This window comes from Schistocerca gregaria, chromosome 4 (assembly GCF_023897955.1).
Source record: "Schistocerca gregaria isolate iqSchGreg1 chromosome 4, iqSchGreg1.2, whole genome shotgun sequence".
In the NCBI taxonomy this organism is placed as follows: domain Eukaryota; kingdom Metazoa; phylum Arthropoda; class Insecta; order Orthoptera; family Acrididae; genus Schistocerca; species Schistocerca gregaria.
Window position 1 is genome coordinate 122,472,056 of NC_064923.1, and position 24,817 is coordinate 122,496,872.

General features: G+C 46.6%; 1 protein-coding gene across 4 annotated transcripts in view; it reads left to right on the forward strand.

The window, feature by feature from the left end:
- Nucleotides 1–24,817, forward strand: part of LOC126266596 (alpha-1,3-mannosyl-glycoprotein 4-beta-N-acetylglucosaminyltransferase A) — a 705,207-nt gene that overhangs the window by 426,560 nt on the left and 253,830 nt on the right. Inside the window, exon 1 of one of the 4 annotated variants that reach the window (XM_049970914.1) lies at nt 22,653–22,783. The exons of 2 other annotated variants lie outside the window; for them this stretch is intronic. The gene's annotated coding sequence lies outside the window, so the exon portion shown is untranslated. Of the gene's footprint in view, nt 1–22,652; nt 22,784–24,817 lie in introns of those variants that run through there. One more of the 4 variants, XM_049970915.1, reaches the window with a different exon arrangement.

A 24,817-nucleotide genomic window follows, 5' to 3' on the forward strand; every position in this document is an offset into this window, starting at 1 on the left:
CATTAAACGGCTGTGGGCAACTGTATCAAACGCCTACCTGGGAACCCGTGTGTATGGCCCTCCGAGTCTCGTGGACGAATAGCGCGAGCTGGGTTTCACACGATCATTTTCGAAACCATTTGTTTATGTACAGTACGTTGTTTCAACAGCGTAGCAGGTAACTCAGCATTCTGCCTTCCTTGAATCAAACGTTGATAAATACTGAATCTCTCTCTCTCTCTCTCTCTCTCTCTCTCTCTCTCTCTCTCTCTCTCTCTCTCGCACGCACACACACAATTAGCATACAATACTGACATTAGTTGTAAACGTATTACATCATGATGAACTCCCGTCATTGGCATGAGAGGTCACGCATGCCCCGAGACAACTTTCCTGCTGTGCTCTGTTTACATATTGTAACTTATATAAAAAGTGATATTCAGTTACTTCTTGTTCTCCGAAATTTTGTACACAACTCTAGTGTCCCGCAAAATAATTCACTACGCCAATTACGTCGTCTGGCCGCAGCTATTTAATGCTACCCATGTGAAGCCGGTGCAGGTCGTTAGTCAAATATAAATTTGTGTTACAAAGTGTAGAAAGAGTGGCTTTTGAAATGTGCTGTTGAATTCTAAAGATTAGATGATTAGCTGAAATCTGAGGTTCTGAATCGAAACTGGAACAAAATTCATCGTAATGTTTGGCTAAGAGGAGGATTAGGTTGATAGTATTAAGAGGCATGAAGGAATCGTGAGTTTGGTAGTGAAGTGTGGATGATAAAAATTGCAGATAAAGGCTTGACCACACTAATCACGTTCACATGGATGTAGGCTGCAGTAGTTAAGGAGAAATGAAGAGGTATGGAAAGGTTAGAGTAGCGCGGAGAGCTGCAACAAACTAGTCTTGAGGCTGAAGATCACAGTATTTTACCAATTAGAAATTTACAAAAATTAAACAGGAAAGCTTCAACAGTTCGCAACAGGTTTACAGCATATAATACAAATTTTAAGCAGCCTACGCTAGATACATAGCCGGGCGATTAGACGCCAGGGGATAAGTACTGGAATTCAGTTCCCACGTTGAGCCGCCCTCGCACGGGACGTGAAAACGCTCGTGGACGAGGAACTGGTGACGTTAGTGTGGGATTCCATGTCTCACTACTCTGAGGAGCATGAAATATCGACTATGCCATGTTAGATTTTTGCTTCTTGGAGAGGACCGTGGCCATAGAGATGAGGTATCGTTTTACGTCACATGACGTTAAACAACGCTTTTGGTATTTTCTTTCTCGTAGAGTACCCACGTACGAGTACAAGCTCTTTTTCACAGCAATAGGAAATTGAGGATCTCTCGAAAACGCGTCGTTTTAGCTACGATTATAATAATGACAGGAAACTACACATCGGTAGGTAACGGCTCCTACGGAAGTGTATCCTTTCAATGCTACCCCACAATGATGTATCAACAGCGCGCTTTTTCGTGGAAATTGCATGTTAAATATCAAATAATGATATTTGTAATTCGTCTTCACACTGCCTGTGCTATATAAAGGAATGCGGAGAGAGGTCGTGAGCAAGTAGTAGTAGTAGTAGTTCTGTAAAGGTCTGAAATTGTGTATAAAGTCTGTTCCGTCAGTAAGTGCTCTCATTCTCAAAGGGGTGATAGGATGATACTGCTAAAACCTGGTGGTTATAAATTACGAGACGACTGAAAGGTGCACATCGGGCTGAAGATATTTTACTAACGAAAATCTGAAACCCAGTTCTAATTTATCATGATAGCCAAAATATTCGTATGCCCATAAGACAGGTTCTTCGCTGCACGCGTCTCCAGTATTCTCGGTTTTCCACCATCCATTTTATAGCTGTGTGATTCTCTTCTCAGTCGCCATTCCATTCTTTTTCAGTCTCTATCTTCTCATCCAGCGCGGTAGACAATTTTTTCTTCCTCTTGTTTCCAGTTTTTCTCATTAACCCTGTGCAGTTGTCAGTCCAAGAGGTCTTAGTTGGGTGGCGTAGAACTGACACGCGATATCATTCTTACAATGCGCTTCTCTATACTGAAAATACTACCCCTGTAAGTGGTTTCCCTGATAAATGGTCCCGTGACTCATTAGTAAATAAAAATATGCAGAGTAAACTAGGTTCTCTTTTCATTTTTAAGTAACTCATAACAGTAATCATGCATGTGCTGCAAATGTGACACTTCCGAGACTTCACTGAGTTCATGGTGTGGTTTGCTAAAGTTTGTGGTTTCCATGAAGCTCCAAAAACGTAATAATTCCTCTTTTATATTTCACTGGTAGAGTAAACTACTTTTTCAGCCTTTGAAGTTCTTTCAGAATTTGTTTCATGTAATTGTCAGACTTAAAAGGTAATCCTTTTGCCTGAAGCGCCTTTTAATATGAAATATTTCGTTAGCTGACTTTCCAGTAACAAGACTAACCACATTTTATCCCTGTACTTTTTTAAAGAAAATTAAGTTTGCAACGATGTTTTAGACCTGGCGAATTCCGCGCGTTCCAGTGTTGCAGCGCGTTCGCCGCCTGCGGATCTGCTTGTACCCGTACTTTCCCTCTCGCAGTCTCGATTAAAGTGATGGAGTCAGGTGGCTGCCCTTTCCAGCGGGAAAAGTGGGCGCCGACCCCAGCTGGCGTGGCCCAGTGACACTGCTTCACAGACAGGTGTACTCCTCGAAGATACTATCAGAAACACTAACAGAAAACAATCGTGACACCACGCGAGATAATTGATATAGAGTAAAGCAATTTCAGAAATACATTTGTCTCGATGAAATAAGTGATTAACACTGCGAGATCACAAGTTAATATAAGCGCGCGAGATAGGCCACTGCAAATGTTAAATGCTCGAACATTAATGACCGGTTTAGCCGCCAGGATGTAGAGTAAAAGCATGCAAACGTGCTTGTTTTTTATAGTACATGTGCCGAATGCCAGTTTGGTGGGATTGGGTTCCGTGCCTGTTGCACTTAGTCGGTCAACAGAGGACGGTTCATGCTGATTGTGGATGACGCTGGAGTTGTGGTCCGATGATGACTCGTATGTGCTCCACTGGAGACACATCTGGTGATCAGGCCAAGGCAACAAGTAGGCACTATGTGCAGCATGCTTTATTACAGCGGTACGTGGGCGATCGTTATCCTGTTGGAAAACACTTCCTGGAATGCTGTTCGTGAATGGCAGCACTACCACCAGATTCGCGCGTATACGTACGGATTCGCGCGTATACGTACGGATTCGCGCGTACAACAAAGATTGTGCTCCTGCTGTCATAGGAAATAGCATCCTAACACCCCAGACTTTAGTTCAAAGTATAGATCCAGAATGTCTAGTACACAGGTTGATTGCAGACCCTTAACTGGTCTCATCCTAACCAACACATGGTTATCACTGGCGCGGAAGCAGAACCTGATTTCGTTATAAAACATAATAGACCTTAACATTGCCGTCAAAGAACCCTCGATTGACACCAATGAAGTCGCAAATGGCGATGTTTGGGGTCAGTGGATTGCATGCTACAGGGCGTCTGGCTCGGAGCTGTCCTTGAAGTATCTGGTTGCTTTAGTGCCAACTGCTGCTGAAATTTCTGTTGCAGATACAGTACGATGCGTGCTGCTAAAGATGCAGTACAATGCGCTAATACCATACGCCGAACACAATTGTCTTCCCTCTCCGTAGTACAACGTAGTCATCTGGAGCTCGGTCTCCATGTTACTGTACACTCTCGTGACCACCACTGCCAGCAATAAGGTACAGGGGCTGTATTCCTGCAAAGTCTTCTGCAGTATTGCAGCCCTATTTCGTGACCTCGTTCACTCTGAGGCGCTGATGATGGCGTCTTTGTCGCCTTAACGTCATTTCTGACTACTCATCACATCCAGTCTCTAAGATAACTAATGCTCACGTCCGTTACAGCGTGTATTTAAAAGAAACCTGATTTGCATCTAATAGTGGCGCTACTAGTGATCCAATATAAGACTGGCGAAATTTGAATAGCCCTCGTATTTCATATGTAGAAACTCAGCTACCAACTTTAGTTTGTCGCCCGATTTCTTCTTTGTTATGCCATTTAAATTTTTTATACGGCAGGATGCAACTATGTACAAAGTGCGGTAGACAGATCTGACCGTTTCCGCAGAACTTATTAATGTGTTCATTGATCCCTCCATTTAAGAGCCACAAAAATGTCTGTAAAACAATCTTAGGATCCGAAAGTGGCGTCCTTTTTTCCGTATGTACTCTTCAGGTCATCTCATAACCAACTCTTTGAAGTTGGTCTAACGTACGTCATTTGTTATGTGTTCCCTTAAAAATGGCCACACTGAGATCTGGGGAACGTCCGGATCAGTCATCTGCCGAATATAAACTTCATAAAAAGCAGTAAACGGTGCTACAAAAAGACGCAGGATTTCGCATGTAAATTATGTTGCTAAAGGCTATAACAGTGACACGGTCCCAGTTAGAGATCGTTTAATGGCTTCCAGGGGCAACAAAAATTTGATTTTCAGTGTTCCCTACGGTTATTGACCGAAATTGAAAACAAGTGCTGTCATCTATTAGTTTGGAGGTATAATCTTAGGTTAAAGCTTTAACACCATAAGTATTATTGTTAGAAACTAGTTTGGAGCAGAGTGGTGTAGACTCGGACGAATCCTGCGACGGTATCGGATGCGAATTTCTCGACCTCCGCTATCGAGTGCAGAATTGTAGGGTTCACCTTAATAGGTCAGGCGCTTAATACACGCGGCTACTAGACCAGTGGAGTATGTGCAGTGTGCACTTAGGGGGTTTCATAGGTTAGGACCCTCCTTGGGATTGCCGAGACGAACTGCATGCCAAAAGCGAAGGTAACTCTACCACAGTGCTCTCATTCGTTTCTTTTAGAGTGGGCTACTTGTTGCATAACCAACAGTGAGTTTTCATTATTCAGAGTTCTGTTGAAATTATTCATATACCGACAGGACCTCAATGAACTGACTTTAGTACCAGACGCAATACCAGAAAGTAACGAGAATGGACTACATGAATCACTGCACGCTGTGTTAGGTGAGGCGGGAAGCAAACTCTTCATGTTCCTGTTGTACGCGGCAGTTGTAGCGCTCTTCCGGGAAAGACCGCTTCCCACACAGCGAGCGCTGTTAGCTCTTCGCTTTACGAACAGACCACAAACGTAGACGAACATAGCGGGCAGAATCTGGCGCTACGTAACCAACCGGAGGGCTCTGACTTAGCTTGGCGTCGTTGATAATCCGAGGAACGGTCAGCTTCAGTTAGCGGCAGTAGTTCTGGGGTGAGGCAGTCATTCATCTGTAGAAACGTTATTAGAGAACAGCGAGTGGGTGAACAGAGGTACAGGGAATTTCGTAGAAGGCTCGTACTTACTCCACGTAATGCCATTCCGCGGTTTCAAACACGAGGTCGAACGAGTTAGCGTTGAAACGCGAAATACCCTGAAACGTTCCTTTAGTCTGCCCTCCAAGGTTCCGTTCCGTTGCGTTGCGCGAAGTCGCACTTGGTCAAAGGACACAAGTTACGCACTCAATGCGCGAGACACATACGCGCGGCGGATACATTTGTCAGTGCTTTATCTAAGGCTATAGTTTAAACCCTTTCAGGAAGGTATAGAGAACAGACAACTGGACTGGAACCGTATCTCACTAAAAATTCATACACAGACAAAAACTGCCTCTTACCAACTTCCATCTCAACTACACAAAAGCAGGAATACTGTTCAAAATCAGTAAGGAGAAAAGTCACAAAAACACCAGTCATATTTGCACGGAAACAAATGCAACTTCTTGGCTTGAATTAAACCTCGCCAAATCGGCTTCGTTCAGTGAACACGTCCTGCAGATAGCTACTGGCTCCGCGACCTGATAGGGATTGCAGCGTATCGAACAAGTGCTTTCTAGATCACAACATTCGCCTAAGATACCCGGAAGAAGACTGAACAGGATTACACGCCCGCACGTGGGAACCCACTTCGTATTGTTGCAGGATTCTCACAGCTGTAAAAAAGTTTGCTTTATCACTAATTACCAACTTCAGAAATACACTTCGAAAAGCGGTCTTCAAGGGACGTGGTGTACAGATTTTCGTCAAGAATATCATGTCTCGTCTCTTTCTTCCATCAAAGCGTCGCCAGTGATTGTAGTGTTAACATACAATTTAACTCATAAGTGGCAAGGGGTTATTCCACTACCTAACAGTGGGGTCGAGTTAGCTCCATACAATAATTCCCAAACAATAGTGTCGCTCCTGGGACGTTCTCGCCATTCTCCGGTCATGATGCACTCAATCGCTTGCAAATCGTCAGGGAGTTGATGATTACCTCCGCTCTTCCCGTTTGGGTCCATCTAGCAGGCAGGACAACCCCGAAAAGAATTGGAAACTAGTATTGTAAAAAGTGTACCATCTCAGTATGGGTTGCCAGGACTTTTCCTCAGAATTTGTTTCCAAGACTTCCAAAGACGTTACACGGTACAACAATAACTTGAAATAACTATGCGAATATACGGCGTAGGTTTTCAAATGTAACTTGTTCTCCGGTTTTTTCTGATACTTGCACCAATCGTAGTTCTAACCTGCTAGTGTTAAATCAGATTGAAGCTCTTAGATGCAAGCTTATACATACCGCAGAAATTTGTCATTCCTACTTTTGTAATGACTGCCTGTCACATTTTTCATTTGGGTTTCGTTACTTGTGTGCCCGGCTGCTGTGACCGAGCGGTGCAAGGTTTGTCCGGGACCGCGCTGCTGCTACGGTCGCAGGTTCGAATCCTGCCTCGGGCATGGATGTGTGTGATGTCCTTAGGTGTTAGTTTAAGTAGTTCTAAGTTCTAGGGGACTGATGACCTCAGATGTTAAGTCCCATAGTTCTCAGAGCCATTTGAACCATTCGTTACTTGTTTTCGGTTTGAGGCGTTTTACAATAGTGCCACATAGTTTACGTCAAATGTCAGTCGTATTAACAGGTTGCCTTAATCGTATCTTAAATCACACACAAGATACTGGAAGTGTGATGTTCGCTTCAATGTTGTCTCACCGATGACCACATATTATTGAAATTGATCACCTCCCAGAAACGCCTAACGTTACAGTGGTTGGCATTTTTAAATTGTAACTGGAGGGTTGGCGATTTAATTTTTCCAGTGCCATTTGAATTGTATTCACGTGTTGCTAGTTTAAATATAATAGCTTAGAATGTTTGAGAGTTTGATTCAAAATGTTTATACCTATAGGGGCATCTTCCTTATATATTCTTAATAAATAATCGAAACAGGTATTAATAGCACTGAAGATATACTACACACCCTTGCCTAACTCCTGTTTCGCATTTGTCTCAAGTGGTATTTTCTACTAGTAACTGTGTCAAATTTGTGTTACTATACAGTAAATTGCATGACATGACATCTGTTTTGGATATCCGCTTTTCCCCATCTCCCACAGTATAGTGTTGTCTACACAGTTGAATGCTCTTACGGAACCAAAAGCTCTCCAAGTTAAATTGCAAACAATTCGGTAGCGTTTTATTGTCGCTGCGTACTGACCCTTTGCGGAAGCTCATTTATTCCTCATTTCAAATACGATCTGGGATGTTGCATTATATAACCATACGGGTGATAGTACTAACTCACGATTTTCCTTAGAAGAGAGACTGCAGAAAGGCAAACATATATTTATAGCTTTTGTAGATTTTGAGAACTTTTGACAGTGTTGATGAGAATATATTTTTTGAAATTCTGTTGGTAACAGGAATAAAACAGTGAAAAAAGTTATTTACAGCTTGTACAGAGACCAGTGCCATTATGAGCCAAAGCGCTTGAAAGGGAAGCACAACTTGAGAGGGGAATTACAGTGTTCCAGCCCATCCACGATGTCTCCTCTGTACATTGACAAAGGAGTACGGAAAACCAAGTAGTAGTTTGGAAAAGGAATATAGTTCATGAAGAAGAAACAACTTTGAGTCGACATAAAAGTTTTCTGGGTATGGTACCACGTCATAATGTACCATTAGACCGAGGAGGAGGCCGCTGCAATCGTGGCCGAAACGTTGGTTTTTCTCCAGCAGCAGTAGTTTTCACATTATGACGCGGTACCATATCCAGAAAGCTTTTATGTCGACTGACTGGCCGCGGAGGCCTACGCAGTTATAAATGCTTTGAGGTCATCTAATGAAGTTGTAATCCTGTCAGACTTACAAGGACTTGGAAGAGCAGTTGAATGGAATGAATATCATAAAAAGAGGTTACATCTTACGAGCAATAAGTAATACAGAGATAGTCGAATTACATGAGGTAAAGCTGATCGAATTGTATTAGGAGATTAAATGAAGTCGGCGAGTTTCGATATTTGAGCAGCGGAATAACTGACAATGGCCCAGACTGCGTTTCTGAAGAAGAGAGCTTTGTCTACATTTAATAAATTTGTCTGGAAGTTTTTTCTGAAGGTATTTGGAATGGAGCCTTGTATAGAAAAATGAGGACGGTAAAGAGTTAAGAACAGAAGTCTTCTGAAATGATGTGGTATAGACGAATGCTGAAGATGGGAGATGAAGTAAGGAGCTACTAAATCGAATAGGGGAAAATTTATGAAGCTAGGTGACTAAGTGGAGGATGAATTCACAGTACACATCCTAGGGCATTGAGGAATCGTTTGGTAACGGAAGTGCAAAGGGTAAAAAGGTCTGAATTCAGTAAGCAGGTGCAAATGGATGTACATGGCGGTAGCTATACAGGTACGAAGAACCACTTTTGCAGGACGAACTGGTAGATAGCTGCAACAAGCCAATCTTAGGACTGAAGACCACAAAAACGATGCGTTATAAACTGGACCTAAAAGGTGAACATCTCTGGAGTTGTTTGGACTGTCCCTCTCTTTCCAGAATTTCCTTAAATATTGGCCGCGCTCTTTCCATCGGGAATTTGGCATTTGTCTCATAGTCCGCTTGTTAAAGGAATGTAAAATTCTGAGCTTCAGGGGCATTTCTCCATACTTCATCAACTATAGGTTATATCAGAAGTCTTTCTATTCTTCGACTTTGGCATAGTTTCATCTAACTCTTCCGTCTGTTGGAGCTATTGTTACCATGTTATACAGCTGAAAAGATTTTGTAGAGCGTCCTTAAACCATAACCGTTTATAGCACATGAGGCGCTCTTACTTGGATGTAACGTTCAGCTTACCTGCTACGTATCCCCCTGCGGGTTCGGGGGTACGAATAGGCCCGCGGTATTCCTGCCTGTCGTAAGAGGCGACTAAAAGGAGTCTTCAAAGTTTCGGCCTTATGTGATGGTCCCCACTTGGGTTTGACCTGCCATTTTCAAAATTTCCGTTGTTAGTGCGTGCCATTTGGGGAAGGACGCCTTACGTGGTGTTTTTCTATTGGTCCATCGTGCACCTCCATATTGCATGCTATCTATTGTCGTGTGGAGGGATTTACACCCCATGTCTTCTGGGTTGCCTCCTCGTCTTGTGCGCAATCCCCTTCTTAGCGCCCACGGCAATTGTGGACCCTTTCAACACCTAAAATCCAGCACGGTAGCCAGTCCGTTGTGGTGGGGTCGTCATGTACCCTCTTGGTGGTAGCCCCCTGACCACGCAGGGATCGCACTACAGATGCCAGAGCTGTTTCCTCCCCATGCATGCCAAGGAGTATGTGCCCATCTTGTCTGGGGCACGGGGACTCCGGGCAATGGGATATCGGCCAGGTACCCGTTGCTTTGGCTGGGTGGCGCCCTTGGGGAGAGCCCTCGTTCGGAGTAGGTGGCATCTGGGCGGATGTGGCGCAATGAAGCGCAATAAATCTCAGCAAGCTGGTGGTCGCACTGCCACCAGCGTCTCTAAGCGAGGCAAAATTGAATTCGATGCTGCACAATATGATCCTCAGTCGTTCCCCTCGTTGGCTGCGCCATGGGAGGGACGCAGATCTAGTGCCAAGCAGGAGCCTTATGTACCACAATACCTTGTCTGCAGCAGAAGTGATGGTGACTCCTTTCTTTCGACAAAGCCTATGTTTTTTGTGGAACACCTGGAGGATAAGTTTGGGGAAGTGGCGGGTTTGTCTAAAATGAGGAATGGGTCCATCCTCCTCAAGACGGCCTCCCCAGCCCAGTCACGGGCGTTTGCTCTTGTGTGATAAGCTGGGAGACGTCCCTGTTACCGTCACTCCCCACAGTAGCTTAAATATGGTCCAGGGGATTATTTACCATCGCGACCTCTTGTTACAGTCCGATGAAGAGCTGAGAGCTGACTTGGAACGACGTGGTGTGCATTTTGTCCGTCGTGTGCACAGAGGACCCAAGACCAACAGGGTGGCCACCGGTGCCTTTATCTTGGCCTTCGAGGGTGCTGTATTGCCTGAGAAGGTCAAGGTAATGGTTTACCGTTGTGACGTCAAGCCATACGTCCCTCCCCCGATGCGGTGCTTCCAGTGCTGGAAGTTTGGGCATATGTCCTCCCGTTGCCCATCCAGCGCCACATGTCGAGATTGCGGACGCCCCTCCCATCCCGATTCTCCATGTGCGCCTCCGCCTGTCTGTGTCAACTGTGGGGAACACCACTCTCCATGCTCGCCGGACTGCCCCGTTCTTCATAAGGAGCGGAAGATTATGGAATTTAAGACCCTGGACCGGCTTACTTATCGCGAGGCAAAACTGAAATTTGAAAGGTTGCATCCTGTCCCTCTTCAAACTTCTTATGCTGCAGCTACGTTATCGTCGCCCTCGCGGGCGGCAGTTGTCGCCTCCTCTGTGCCGCCTTCAGTTGGCCCTCGGGGCCGTCCATCTCTGTCTGCCCCCCTTGTGTCTGGGGGCAAGCCTTCCTCTGTTGCCCCCTTAGCAGTTGGGGGCAAACCCCCTTCTGTCACTCCCCCCGCACATGCTTCAGGAGTGACATCTGCTCCAAAACCAGGGGGCTCGATACCTCCCCCTCCCCCTCCCCCTTCTCTGCCGGCGTCGTCTCTGCCGGCTCCTCTCTCGCGGAAGGGGTCCCTCGGGGCACTCCCTTCTTCCGGTTCTTCTGCTACCCCGCCGGATGTCAGCCAGTGGCTGAAGGTTCATCCACCTGCTGGTCGTAGGGCTTCTGCGTCGTCGTCAGCCTCCGACGCTCCTTTAGAGAAACTCTCCCAGCCCTCTAAGCCAAAGGACAGACGCGAGAAGAAGGACCGGAACGTGTCCAAGAAGAAGGACGCTCCGGCAGTTTCAGTACCGCCTGCTGTCAATAGCTCTGGCTCTGGGGATGCGGTGGAGATCCTCGCCTCTGCCGCGGATCTCGCCCTCACGGAACCCTCGGGGACCTCTCCTATGGACACAGCTGACTCTCGTTCGGTGGCGGCCGTTGACTCTGCGGCGCCGTCTGTCTCTTAGTGGACTTAACGCCCTCCCAGTCCCTTCCTGCTTCCATTCTCCAGTGGAATTGCGGCGGTTATTTCCGCCACCTGCCTGAGCTCCGGATGCTTTTGAGTGTTTCCCCTGTTCTGTGCATTGCTCTTCAGGAAACTTGGTTTCCAGCAATGCGGACCCCTGCCCTTCGCGGTTATCGGGGATGATATAAGAACCGCGCTGACTGTCAACGAGCTTCAGGTGGAGTTTGCCTCTTTGTTCACCACTCTGTCTGTAGCTCACCAGTACCCCTTCTGACGCCTTTAGAGGCAGTCGCTGTCAGGATTGAGCTCTCGCCGGCTATTACTGTTTGCTCTGTTTACATTCCTCCGTATGGGCAACTCCCCCGACATGTCTTGGCTGCGCTGCTGGCTCAACTCCCGCCGCCATTGCTGCTTCTGGGCGATTTCAATGCCCACAACCCTCTATGGGGTGGGACTGTCTCCGATGACCGTGGTCGCGCTGTGGAGCATGTGTTGGCTCAGCTCGACCTTAGCCTCTTGAACACCGGTGCTCCCACGCATTTCAGTGTGGCCCATGGCTCGTTCTCGGCCATCGATCTCTCTCTTTGCAGCCCCGGACTTCTCCCATCCCTTCACTGGAGAGTGCATCCTGACCTGTGTGGTAGTGACCATTTTCCCATCTATTTGTCACTGCCCCAGTGTCATTCTTCTGGGCGCCTGCCCCGCTGGGCTCTCAACAGGGCTGACTGGCCGGCTTTTACTTCCGCTGCCACCATTACTTCTCTCCCACAGGGTGACATTGACGAGGTGGTCCGTGTCTTGACCTCGTCAATTATTTCTGCGGCCGAGATTGCCATCCCTCGCTCTTCTGGACTCCCTCGGAGGAAGTCTGTCCCCTGGTGGTCGCCGGAGATTGCTGAGGCTATTCGCGACCGTAGGCGGGCTCTCCAGCGTCATAAGCGGCACCCGTCTCTGGAGACCCTCATCGCCTTTAAGAAGCTCCGTGCCTTGGCCCGTCGTCTTATTGCACGGCGTAAGCAGGAATGCTGGGAGAGGTACATTTCATCCTTGGGCTCCCGTGTCTCCCCGTCGCTCGTGTGGTCCCGCATCCGGCGGATTTATGGATACCAGACCCCTATGGGTGTCCTTGGAATCTCCCTGGACGGCGCTGTCTGCACGGACGCCGCCACCATTGCTGACCACCTTGCCACGCACTTTGCTACGAGCTCTGCGACTGCAACTTACCCTCCTGCCTTTCGCTCTCTAAAGGAGCGCGCCGAGCGGACGCCGTTATCGTTCCACACACGTCGTTCTGAAAAATACAATGCTCCTTTCAGCGAGAGGGAATTCCTCGCTGCCCTCGCCAATTGCCCTGATACAGCGCCAGGACCGGACTGCATCCACGCGCAGATGCTGAAGCATCTCTCCAGGGACTGCCAGAGACACATCCTCACCATCTTTAACCGCATTTGGAGCGAGGGCGTGTTCCCGTCGCAATGGCGAGAGGGTGTTATCGTTCCCATCTTGAAGCCCGGTGCGGACCCTCTGGCGGTGGACGGCTATCGCCCCATTACACTAACCAACGTTTTGTGCAAATTGCTCGAACGTATGGTGGGGCGGCGTTTGTGTTGGGTCCTTGAGTCGCGCGGTCTCCTCGCTCCATCCCAGGGTGGCTTCCGTCAGGGCCGGTCTGCTGCGGACAATTTGGTGCGGCTGGAATCTGCTATCCGTACGGCCTTTTCCCGCCGTCAGCATCTCGTTGCTGTATTTTTTGATCTGCGGAAGGCATATGACACAACATGGAGGCATCACATCCTTGCTACGTTGCGCGAGTGGGGTCTTCGTGGTCAGCTTCCAGCTTTTCTTCAAAACTTTTTATTGCGCCGCTCTTTCCGGGTGCAAGTCGGTGCCGCCTCTAGTTCATCTTATATACAGGAAAATGGGGTCCCGCAGGGCTCGGTATTGAGCGTTTCCTTATTTCTAGTGGCCATTAATGGTCTGGCTGCAGCTGTGGGGTCGTCGGTGTCTCCTTCTTTGTATGCCGACGACTTCTGCATCTCATTTAGCTCAACGACTACGGGAGTCGCCGAACGCAGGCTGCAAGCAGCCGTTCGCAAGGCGGCATCATGGGCTCTGACTCATGGATTTCAGTTCTCTGCGGCCAAGACTCGAGTTATGCACTTCTGCAGGCGTCGGACGGTCCACCCTCATCCGGAACTTTACCTCGACGGTCACCTACTTGAAGTGGTGGACACTAGCCGCTTCTTAGGACTCGTCTTTGATGCCCGGCTCACATGGGTTCCTCATATTACTCAGCTGAAGCAAAAGTGCTGGCAGCACCTCAACGCCCTCCGCTGCCTGAGCCATGCGTCTTGGGGTGCAGATCGTAGCACGCTGTTGCGATTATACAGAGCCCTTGTGCAGTCCAGGCTTGATTATGGGAGCCTGGCCTATGGGTCTGCATCGCCCTCAGTGTTGACGTTGTTGGACCCCATACACCACTGTGGGGTTCGGCTTGCAACTGGTGCTTTCCGTACGAGCCCCGTGGATAGTCTGCTGGTGGAGGCCGGGGTTCCCCCGCTGCGGATTCGCCGCCACCGACTGCTCGCCGACTATGCTGTCCATGTGCATTGCTCACCGGGCCATCCCAATCATCGCCTGCTTTTCCCTGCCAGGGTCCTCCCTCTGCCCGACCGGCGACCTAGGTCTGGGCTTTCCATTGCTGTCCGTGTCCAGTCCCTGCTGTCGGAACTGGGGTCGTTCCCTCTTCTGCCGCCCTTCCGGGCCTGTGCACCCACGCCTCCCTGGTGTATGACCCGTCCGTCCGTCCGCCTGGACTTGGCACGGGAACCCAAGGACTCGGTTCCGCATGTGGCCCTCCGTCACCGTTTTCTTGCGCTCGTCGCCTCGTTTTCAGGCTGTGAGCCTGTCTACACTGATGGTTCCCTGGTGGATGGTCGTCCTGCCTACGCTTTTGCCCACGCTGCCCATGTTGAACAGCGCTCCTTGCCGGCTGGCTGCAGTATTTTTACTGCAGAGCTGGTGGCCATATTGCGCGCTCTTGAGCATATGCGTTCCTGCTCAGGTACGTCCATCGTCATCTGCAGTGACTCCCTGAGCAGCCTCCAGGCTATCGACCGCTGCTATACCTCTTGTCCTCTGGTATCCTTTATTCAGGAGTCTTTTTTTGCCATTACCCGCTCTGGTCGTTCGGTGGTCTTTGTTTGGACGCCAGGTCACGTTGGCATCCCGGGGAATGAACGTGTCGACAGGCTGGCCAAAGGGGCGGTCGACGCCCCCACTTTGGCGATCGGCCTCCCGGCTCGTGATTTGCAGCTGGCGTTGCGCCGTAAGGTGCTTCAGATGTGGCGTGACGAGTAGCGTAGCCTGACTTCTCCGAATAAACTGCGGGCTGTCAAGGAGACGACCGATGTGTGGCAGTCCTCCCTGCGGGCTTCTCGCAGGGACTCTGTCATCCTGTGTCGGCTCCGCATCGGCCATACCTACCTGACGCACGGACATCTTTTGCGTCAGGAGGATCCCCCCCTGTGTCAGTGTGGGTCCCGGTTGACGGTCGCCCACATTTTGTTGGAATGTCCCCGCCTGCGCATCCTCCGGCAGACTTTTAATCTCCCGGGCACGTTGCCTTTGGTTTTATGCGACGATGCCTCCATGGCTGACGACGTTTTAAATTTTATCCGTGGTAGTCCTTTTTATGGTTCCATTTAGGGGGGACCTGTCCCTTTCCCTTTCTGTGTATCTTGTCCTCGAGTGTCTCATTGGTTCCAGATTTTAATGTGTGTATTCGGATGGTTGACTCTTTCCCAATTTTTGTACCCATGGTCAGTCAACCAGTCTCCGACCCTCTTATTTTCTTCCGTTTCTTTCTGTCCAGTGTTCGTCTGTACTCTTCTTGTCTCTAGTGTTCGCTGATACATTGGTGTTCTTTCAGTGACTGGGGGGAGGGGCGTCTCCTCCCCCCTTGGGGTTTTACCTGTTCCGTAAATTTTGTTTCGCTGGTTTTTTTTTGGAATGGGGGACTGATGACCTTAGCTGTTTAGTCCCCCTTAAACATCCCAACAACAACAACAACCTGCTACGTATCTCTAGTCTGTTAGATCTTTTATTGACGTTGACTACTCGGAATTCTCCGCGTATCATTTTTTATTTTGTTTATAAATATTTTCGTCAATTAGTTACGTGCTCTCCTTATTTGATATTGTGCTTTTCATTACTGTTCTGTAACTCAGTTAGTGAAAACGGTACCCTAATAGGATCGTCTGTCTGCCCGCCCGACTGTTCAATTCGCTGTTTCTCTATAACTGGTAGAGACGTCACATCAATGTTTTTACGCTAAAAACAAAACAAAACAAACCAATGTCTACAGGCCCTTGGCGGTGTAGGAAATCGGAGCTTCTTAGTCAGTGCATTTAAAAGAGATGGCCATATTTTTATACTCATCTCACTCATCAGAACCTATAGGGTACTTGGCGTTCGCCTACAAATATGAAATTTGCCACAAAGGAAGGTTTCACAGTAGGACGAAACGAAAAAATTGGCCAGTTCCGAGTAGGACTAGAGTATTGAGGGTTGTGTACAAACGTAGTTATATACAAGGCGTTCATTTTGGCAGAAGACATTGAAATATCTCAACCTACAAATCGGATCAAAAAATAATTATAATTCCAATTTCTTTGTCTCCGAATGGGACATCCAAAGATACCACAAACGACCCGCCACCCCATCCCGTAGGGTGTTATTTTTGAAATCTTTTATGGGATCCCCATTTTCATTGCGGATTAAGATTCTGCGGCAAAATTAACATACGTTTCGCTACAGACGGCGCTGTAATCGGGGAGTAAAAATGGGTACACAATCGTGTAATTTCCGACATGCTACTCAATGGTCCTTGAATATGCAATATCACATGGGACCCCACCACCGTGCTGTGAGGATAGGGCAGGTCAATATTTCAGAACTTCTAATTGGAAACCCCCATTCGCAACGCTGTACTTCTGCAACATATCGAACAGGGGAATACTCCACGCGCCTCCTTGGCCGTGCATCGTAACACAGTACACAGTGAGTCACTGAGTGTGTAGTCAGAAGTGTGTGCTCGGATCACATTTCGTCACATTTTGTGTAAGTACATGTGAGGTGAAGTAATGAGAGGAAGTTTGTGAAAAACTGAGTGAAAGCAATGCACTAAATAGCAGCTGACTGAGACAGCAACCAGGGATACGAAACAGGACGAAAACTTTTGCGGATGACATGCTGTCAAAAAAAAAAGGTAAAGAGCACTAAAATCGGTGTATACAGTTCAGTTAGCGAGGTAATTTTAAGAAACAAAAATTTGACCCACAGAAGATGACAAATTGGTGGCGAAACATGTCTGGGTAAATACAAAAATAAAGTCTGATTCCCAAAACAACCAATTTTCGAAATGATCCTGATTTATAGAGAACGCAAGAGAAATGTTGAGGCTACTGTTGGCTTGAGTGCCCGCCGTTTTCCAGAGAAAGCTCGCTCTCGTTCGTTCTTTCACAAGGTTGTGAACGCGTTTGTCTAATGGCATCGTACAGACCGGCAAAAGGAAAAGGTGTGTTACAAGAGAAGATAACGAAATAGCTGTACTAGCGGCAGTGTACCACACCCCACGGATAAGCGCCAGTTTGGTGTATGATAATGGGAACAAACTCAGTGATTCGTATCTTATCAACTGCATGATTAATGGACGCCAATATCCAACGTTTTTGAACACGAACTACCGGTACTACTGCAGGATGTTGCCCTGGACGCTTGATAGCGTACGTGGTGTCAGCATGACAATTACCCAGCACATTATGCAAGTGAAGCACAGGAGTTTAGACCTTGTTTACCTTGGTCGGTGGGTCGGCAAAGGCGGCCTAAGGTCGCCGGCGATATTTTTCTGTGGGGATATTTAAAAGTACCAGCAAGTGACAACAGGCCGAGAAGACATGGTCGATTGCATCAGAAAGGCCTGTGCTGCCATTCCCGCAGATATGCTTCTGTCCTGTGTACGGTCATTTGAAAAGCGGATCACCAGTGTATTGACGTTGGCGGTACCACATCTGAACACTTACTCCAATTGTGGAGAAGTAGAGTGGCGTTCGCTTCGATCCGCGGCCACAGTGGAGCGTGTAGTCCCCTGTTCGATATGTCGGAGGAATAAAACGTTGCGAACGGGGATTCCAATTAGAATTAATGAAATACTGGCTTGTCCTACCTTCACATCATGGAGGTGGCGTCCCACGTGCCCTAAGATATTAAAGAGCTATTGAGTAGTATGTGGTAAATCACGAGTGTGTATCCATTTCTATTCCTCCGATTACACCGCCATCTGTAACGAAACGAAGAAAACGATTTACACCAAACCTATATACATTGTGCCGTAATCATGATTTACAGTAAAAATTGGGTGTTCCCACTGAAGATTTCAAACCGCCACGCACGCACAGGGTGCTGGTATCGTCGGTGGTGCCCCTTGCAGACAAACTGGAATTATAAATTTTCTATTTGATGTGTAGTTTTAAAGATATTGAAATATCTTCAGTTAAAAAATACATCCTGTATACAGACAGTGCATCCATTGCGGGAATCGAGAACAATTAGTTCTGCCTCTTACTGACATTGATACTGGCAAGATATTGGTTCCGGGGATTAAAATTTTCGAAAATATTTTAATTTCTATAAAATAAATATAACATAGTCGTACATGAGACAGGCGACAATTATAATTAGTAGTTGTTCTCCATTCAGGCTGACTCGGGGTGTTAAAAGTCGTACATGATGCAAGCAATGACCTCACTCTTCATATGACGCGTTTTGGAATTTATCCATCAGCAGATATTCAGGAACGATTACTACACGTAGATACGGCGTTTCAAATTGTTTTTTAAACAAATTTTCGGATACTATCCTTCTCAATTTTCAGGTACTTTGTCCTTTGCATAGAGTATCTAGTTCCCATCTCTCCATAACTTTTCTGATACAAGAATATTGTTGGTGTAATATGTAAGATTGTAAGCCTTCTATAAAAATATATCAAAAAATGAAAATACTTAATATTTTTCAAAAACTTTCTCTCCGTGTAAGGTGTACTTTAGATATAGTGTTAAACTGCTAAGCAATACTGAGTGCTAGTTGGCCCTATGCTGCTCATGTGAACAGTGTCGTGAAACGAAACTTTAATCTTAGTGGGATACTGAAATTAAAATAATGAAATGAATCTAATTAAATGCCAACAGAAACACTGTGTTTAGCGATAACTAACAATCAATACATACATTATGAAAGCTGGTTAGCATGAAGTTAAATGCCTGACTTCGGATATCCATAAAAATAAAATACTGCTCTGCTCAAAATAAAGTAACTGTTTGAGATTACCTACGCTGTTCACTGTAAATTAGTCTGCTTAACACAACACCTGAAAATTCTGACTGTGTACTGTTTCCTCATAAGACTGCACAGTGAGATCTGCCCTGAGGTAGCTTACCTAACGCTCAGCATGCTGTTCTGTGTCTCGCGTGCTGATGACCTCGAAAACAAATAAAAATCAGCAGATGCAGCAGCTAAAGAAAAAGAAACTACTCACTACAAAATTTGTTTATGCTTCTCAGAAAAAATATTCATAACTTTACTAAGATGGATGGTGGTGGGTTTTAGTTTGAAGAAAATCTTTCTTGAAAAATTAAACTCTGATGTTAGACGAAAAGACTGTGCAACATAGGAAGACCCTAACAATTACGAAATTCTCTCAATACTAAAATTAATCATTTACATTAATTGCATTATTTGTGATATAATGAAAAAGATTAACACTTTCCACTAATATTATTAGTTATCTGAGGGGACAGAGGTTTCTTTCAATTAATAGTTGACAACCATTTCATTCTTGAAAAATTCTTCCAGAAAGATTCTCCATTAAAAGAATCAATAACATACATTTACAAACAAGTTTTCATCTCGATAATAAAGCATTCCACATAATTTTTCTCAGATTCATAAATATTAAATCCGCTCTCAATATCAGTTGCGCGGTGCTACCCCTCAAGTATACGGGTTGTATGTATCTGCCCTGCTACCACCTGAAGTTCGCTTTCGTCGCCTCCTTCAGTAACTTGATTTTCCACTCCCTGCAACCTTTAGAGTGGGCGAGAACCACACGCCACCTCGGCTCCAGGCTCAGGATCGCGTTCACCTTGACCTCAGCTCGCTCCCAAAGGTGGCTACCCCAGCTTCGGTGTACTGCTCGTGGTTTGTCGAACTTCGAAGTTCATTAATACGATCTTCATTTATACAGATGGCTCTAAGACTAATGACGGTGTCGCATGTTCTTTTATTGTCGGGGCACACAGTTTAAAACACCGGCTCCATGGCCATTGTTCGGTCTTCACAGCTGAGCTATTTGCCCTCTGTCAGGCTGTTCTTTACATCCGCCGCCACCGACATTCTGCTTAAGTCATCTGCTCTGATTCCCTGAGCGCCATCCAGAGCCTCAGTGATCCATATCCGGTTCACCCATTCGTGCACTGGACCCAACGCTCTCTTCAGCAGCTGGCGGACGTTGGTTCTCCGGTTACCTTTATGTGCGTTCCTGGCCATGTCGGTATCCCTGGGAACGAAGCTGCAGATGCCGCGGCCAAGACTGCGGTCCTCCAGCCTCGGACAGCTTGCTGTGTGCCTTCATTTGATTTTATCAGGGTCCAATTGTCAGCGCGTTTTATCGCTGTGGCGTGCCGATTGGGCTGCACTTACTGAAAACAAGCTTCGGGCATTGAAACCTCGCCCCACGGCTCGGACGAACTCTTCACGCCCTTCTCGGCGGGAGGAGGTCGTTTTGGCCCGGTTACCTTGCAGTTCAGCCATCGCCATTGATCTTGGCCTGCCATGTACTCTGAATGACATTTTAGCGGATGTCCCAGGAGCAGCTGCTCGCGTTCTTCGTTTTATCCACTTGACACACCTGTCTAAGGACATGTGATTATGCTGTTTCCTTTTAATCCCTTGCCTGTTAATGTACCTCTCAGTGTTGTCCTTTCCAGTTGCTGTTTTAACCTTGTGCCTCGCAGTGCATTCATAACTTAGTCTGGCGCTAATGACCACTGTAGACGTGAGCCCTAAAACCATAAAAAAAACCTCAAGAATGTCAGAGCTCCACAATAGTTGAGCTAGGGAACCTCAGTTAAACGTAAAACATTGCGTCAAGGATCTTATTCACTGCTCATGCAGCACGCTCATTCATCTTTGTCCCAGTACAGTAAATGCGAATTATTCAGTGGCAGGAAACATGGAAACCTTACGAAGTTGAGCATTATCGTGCTTGACATTTAGTGAAGTACGAGCTGTTCTGTGGTTTATCTGCTCGTGTGGCTCCAGTGAGCGTTCTCTGGTGCTCCACCACCACCACTGCAACCAAGACCAGTGCCCTCGCTGAGATGAGATGTAAGGTGAGATGGCGCGCACCCCAGGCCTCTCAGCATCCGAGGCTTCTCCGCCGTGCAAAAGAGCAGCGAGCTGACCCGCTCATTTGCATTGCCCGTGGCCGGGCCAGCCTCATTGTCTGCAGAATGAAAAGGTGCAGAGGCGAGGAGGCCATTGTTCCGTTCCCAGGCCCGCCCCTGCCCTCACTTTTGTAATCCGGAGTCATCTAGCAGTCGGCTGGCGCACGCTATATGGAACGTACAGCAGATGCACTCGTTCGGCAGATAGCTTTAACACCTGTCAGCGTGACTTCGAACTTTCTAGTCGCTTTCTCACCCCTCACTCTCAAATCGGTAAGTCAGCGCTTCTTCCAAAACTTATGCAGGACTCGGAAAGACTGTATACTAATAAAGAGTTCCTAGATAGCAGAACGCACCATGTGCAGCATGTCATTCTCAATGGGGAGAAGTCTTCCGAAGTAAGAGTGATTTCAGGTGTACCGCAGGGGAGTGTCATAGGACCGTTGCTATTCATAATATACATAAATGACCTTGTGGATGACATCGGAAGGTCACTGAGGCTTTTTGCAGATGATGCTGTGGTGTATCGAGAGGTTGTAACAATGGAAAATTGTACTGAAATTCAGGAGGATCTACAGCGAATAGACGCATGGTGCAGGGAATGGCAATTGAATCTCAATGTAGACAAGTGTAATGTGCTGCGAATACAGAGAGGAAGATCCTTTATCATTTAGCTACAGTATATCAGGTCAGCAACTGGAAGCAGTTAATTCCGTAAATTATCTGGGAGTAGGCATTAGGAGTGATATAAAATGGAATGATCATATAAAGTTGATCGTCGGTAAAGCAGATGCCAGACTGAGATTCATTGGAAGATTCCTAAGAAAATGCACTCCCAAAACAAAGGAAGTAGGTTACAGTACGCTTGTTCGCCCACTGCTTGAATACTGCTCAGCAGTGTGGGATCCGTACCAGATAGGGTTGATAGAAGAGAGAGAAGATCCAACGGAGTGCAGCGCGCTTCGTTACTGGATCATTTAGTAATCGCGAAAGCGTTACGGGGATGATAGATCAACTCCAGTGGAAGACTGCAAAGAGAGACGCTCAGTATCTCGGTACGGGCTTTTGTTGAAGCTTCGAGAACATACTTTGACCGAGGAGTCAAGCAGTATATTGATCCCTCCTACGTATATCTCGCGAAGAGACCATGAGGACAAAATCAGAGAGATTAGATTCCACACAGAAGCATACCGACATCCTTCTTTCCACGAACAATACGAGACTGGAATAGAAGGGAGAACCGGTAGAGGTACTAAAGGTACCCTCCGCCACACACCGTTAGGTGGCTTGCGGAGTACGGATGTAGATGTAGAATCAGCTTCATGCTAACGCCACCAGGTGTCCTCTTTAAATTAAAAGGGTTTCCACACCATGGCTGGTGATCCAGCAACCAGTATGTAGGATGAGGGGAAAAGTCTTAGTTGCGATATTGATATTACTGGTCGTGTATTCAGTGACGCGCGTTTCGCCTAATTAAAGGCCTCAGATTGGCCAATAAATGTCGATAAGCGACTTACGGATATGGATGAGGAAACATTAGCAAAAATAATTTATGCTCTTGTCACGCGCAGTCGCAGAATGTAGACAGTAGCTTCAAATATGTTTTTCCGTTTGACAGATCGTGCAGATCTGGCCCTGTCTTGTAATCATTGGGCCAAATTGCGCGTCCCGACAAGGGCGGTTCTCATTTTTATGGTACATGACGGGAGCACATACTTGCGTAGACTATTTTTCTTGAACATGACGGGAGCAATTTATTTTTGCGGATATTTTATCATCGATACCCGCTTATCAACATTCGTCGGCCGATCTGAAGATGACTTGAATTAGGCGAAACGCCCTTCACTCAAGAGAAGACAGCAATTTCAACATCGCAGCCAAAACGGTTTCCTTCTCATACTTTCAATTTTGTACGAGGGTGAGTAAAAAGAAAACCATCAATATTTTTTAAATATTATTTATTGTGCAGAAATGGTACAAAGCTATATCACTTTTCAACGTAATCTCCCCCACGCTCACTGCAAGTCCTCCAGCGCTTACAAAGTGAATAAATTCCTTTCGAAAATTCTTTTGGTAGTCCGCGCAACCATTGGTGCACCGCCTGGCGTACCTCTTCAATCAGAACAGAAATTCCTTCCTCCCATTGCGTCTTTGAGTGGTCCAAACATATGGAAATCACCTGGTGAGTACGGTGGATGAGGAAGACACTCAAAATGCAGGTCTGTGATTGTTGCAACTGTTGTACGGGCAGTGTGAGGCCTTGTATTGTCACGCTGCAAAAGAACACCTACTGACAGCAATCCACGTCGCTTTGTTTTGATTGCAGGCCGCAGATTTTTAGACCTGTGTATGATGCACTGGTGACAGTCGTCCCTCTAGGCATGTATTGCTCCAAAATGACGCCTTTTTCGACCCTAGAGTGTCAGCATGACCTTCCCTGCTGATGGTTGTTTTCGAAACTTCTTTGGTTTTGGTGATCAGGATTAGCGCTATTCCTTGCTCCTCTCTTCGTTTCCGGTTGGTGGAAGTGAACCCAGGTTTCGTCCCCAGTAACGATTCTTGCAAGGAAGCCATCACCTTCTTGTTCAAAGCACCAAGTAGTTCTTCACAAGCATCAACATGTCATTCTCTAATTTCAAGAGTCAGTTGCCATGGCACCCATCTTGCAGACACTCTGTGAAACTGGAGCACATCATGCATAGTGTGGTGTGCTGACCCATGACTAATCTGTAAACGTGCTGCAGTGCCATTTAGTGTCGCTCGGCGGTTTTCCTTCACTATGGCTTCAAATGCTGCAATGTTCTGTGGAGTCACAACTCGTTGTGCCCGACTTGGACAAGGAGCATCTTCCACTGAAGTCACACCATTTGCGGACTTTCTTCTCTATTCGTAGACTTGCTGCTGTGGCATACATGCATCACCATACTGAACCTTCATTCGTCGATGAATTTCAATAGGTTTCACACCTTCACTACGCAAAAACCGAATGCCAGAACGCTGTTCTTGCCTGGTGCAAGTTAAAGTGGGGCGGCCATCTTCATACTGACACTGCGACGGTGTGTGTGCATCTGCACTATGCTCCCACCTACAGGCCATTCTGCAGGCTGTTAGTAGCATGCTTACCAACTTACAGGATAACGGCGCGAAATTTCGATTTATTACAAATTTGAGGTTTTCATTTGACTCACCCTCGTTCTGATCACAATGCAATGGTAATGGGAACAATAATTACCGTAAGTTTGTAGGGTTTCATGGCCGGGGACAACTTCAACATTTTTCTGGCTGGTAGACAGCGTCGCGCTGTAAAATCGTATACGAAAGTTTCGACCTTGGGAGGCAATATATCTTTAATACACTGTCTTAAGAAGATTGTAAGTGACGACGAGTGAACGGTGCTGATATTCGCTATTGATTATAATTGCTGGCCTCCATTGACGAATGGGGAGGCAACTGCTTTATTGACGTGCTGCCGCTCTCGTAACGACTTGTGGCGGCTAGGTACGCTGTGCTCACAAGAGGTCCTCAGGTTAGCGTATTAGCAGCAGTTACATCCATCAGTTACTTTCCCGATGGTGTTGTCATGGGGCAAAAATGACAGCAATAGTGTAGTCACTGAGAAAAAGAGAACATCAGTAAAAGGTAATGAAACACTCAAGGAAGTTCCAATTCATTTACACGGAATAAAGTTACATTCAAGATAAAGGAAACAAATGCCATGAATTCCAGTTTGAGGACGAAACATCATACTGTTGAATTACTCGTGTTCAGAAAAGACAGAGCACCTTGAACGACTGGATAGGATGTTTATATTCACAGGACATGTACGTTAGTACGAGGGTCACACCAAAAGAAATGCACACTTTAAAATCCATCTTTTATTCTACATGTTTGAAAATTTTACAGTGTGTAGATACATCCTTCAGGAACAATATTTTCATTTCTTCACATAATT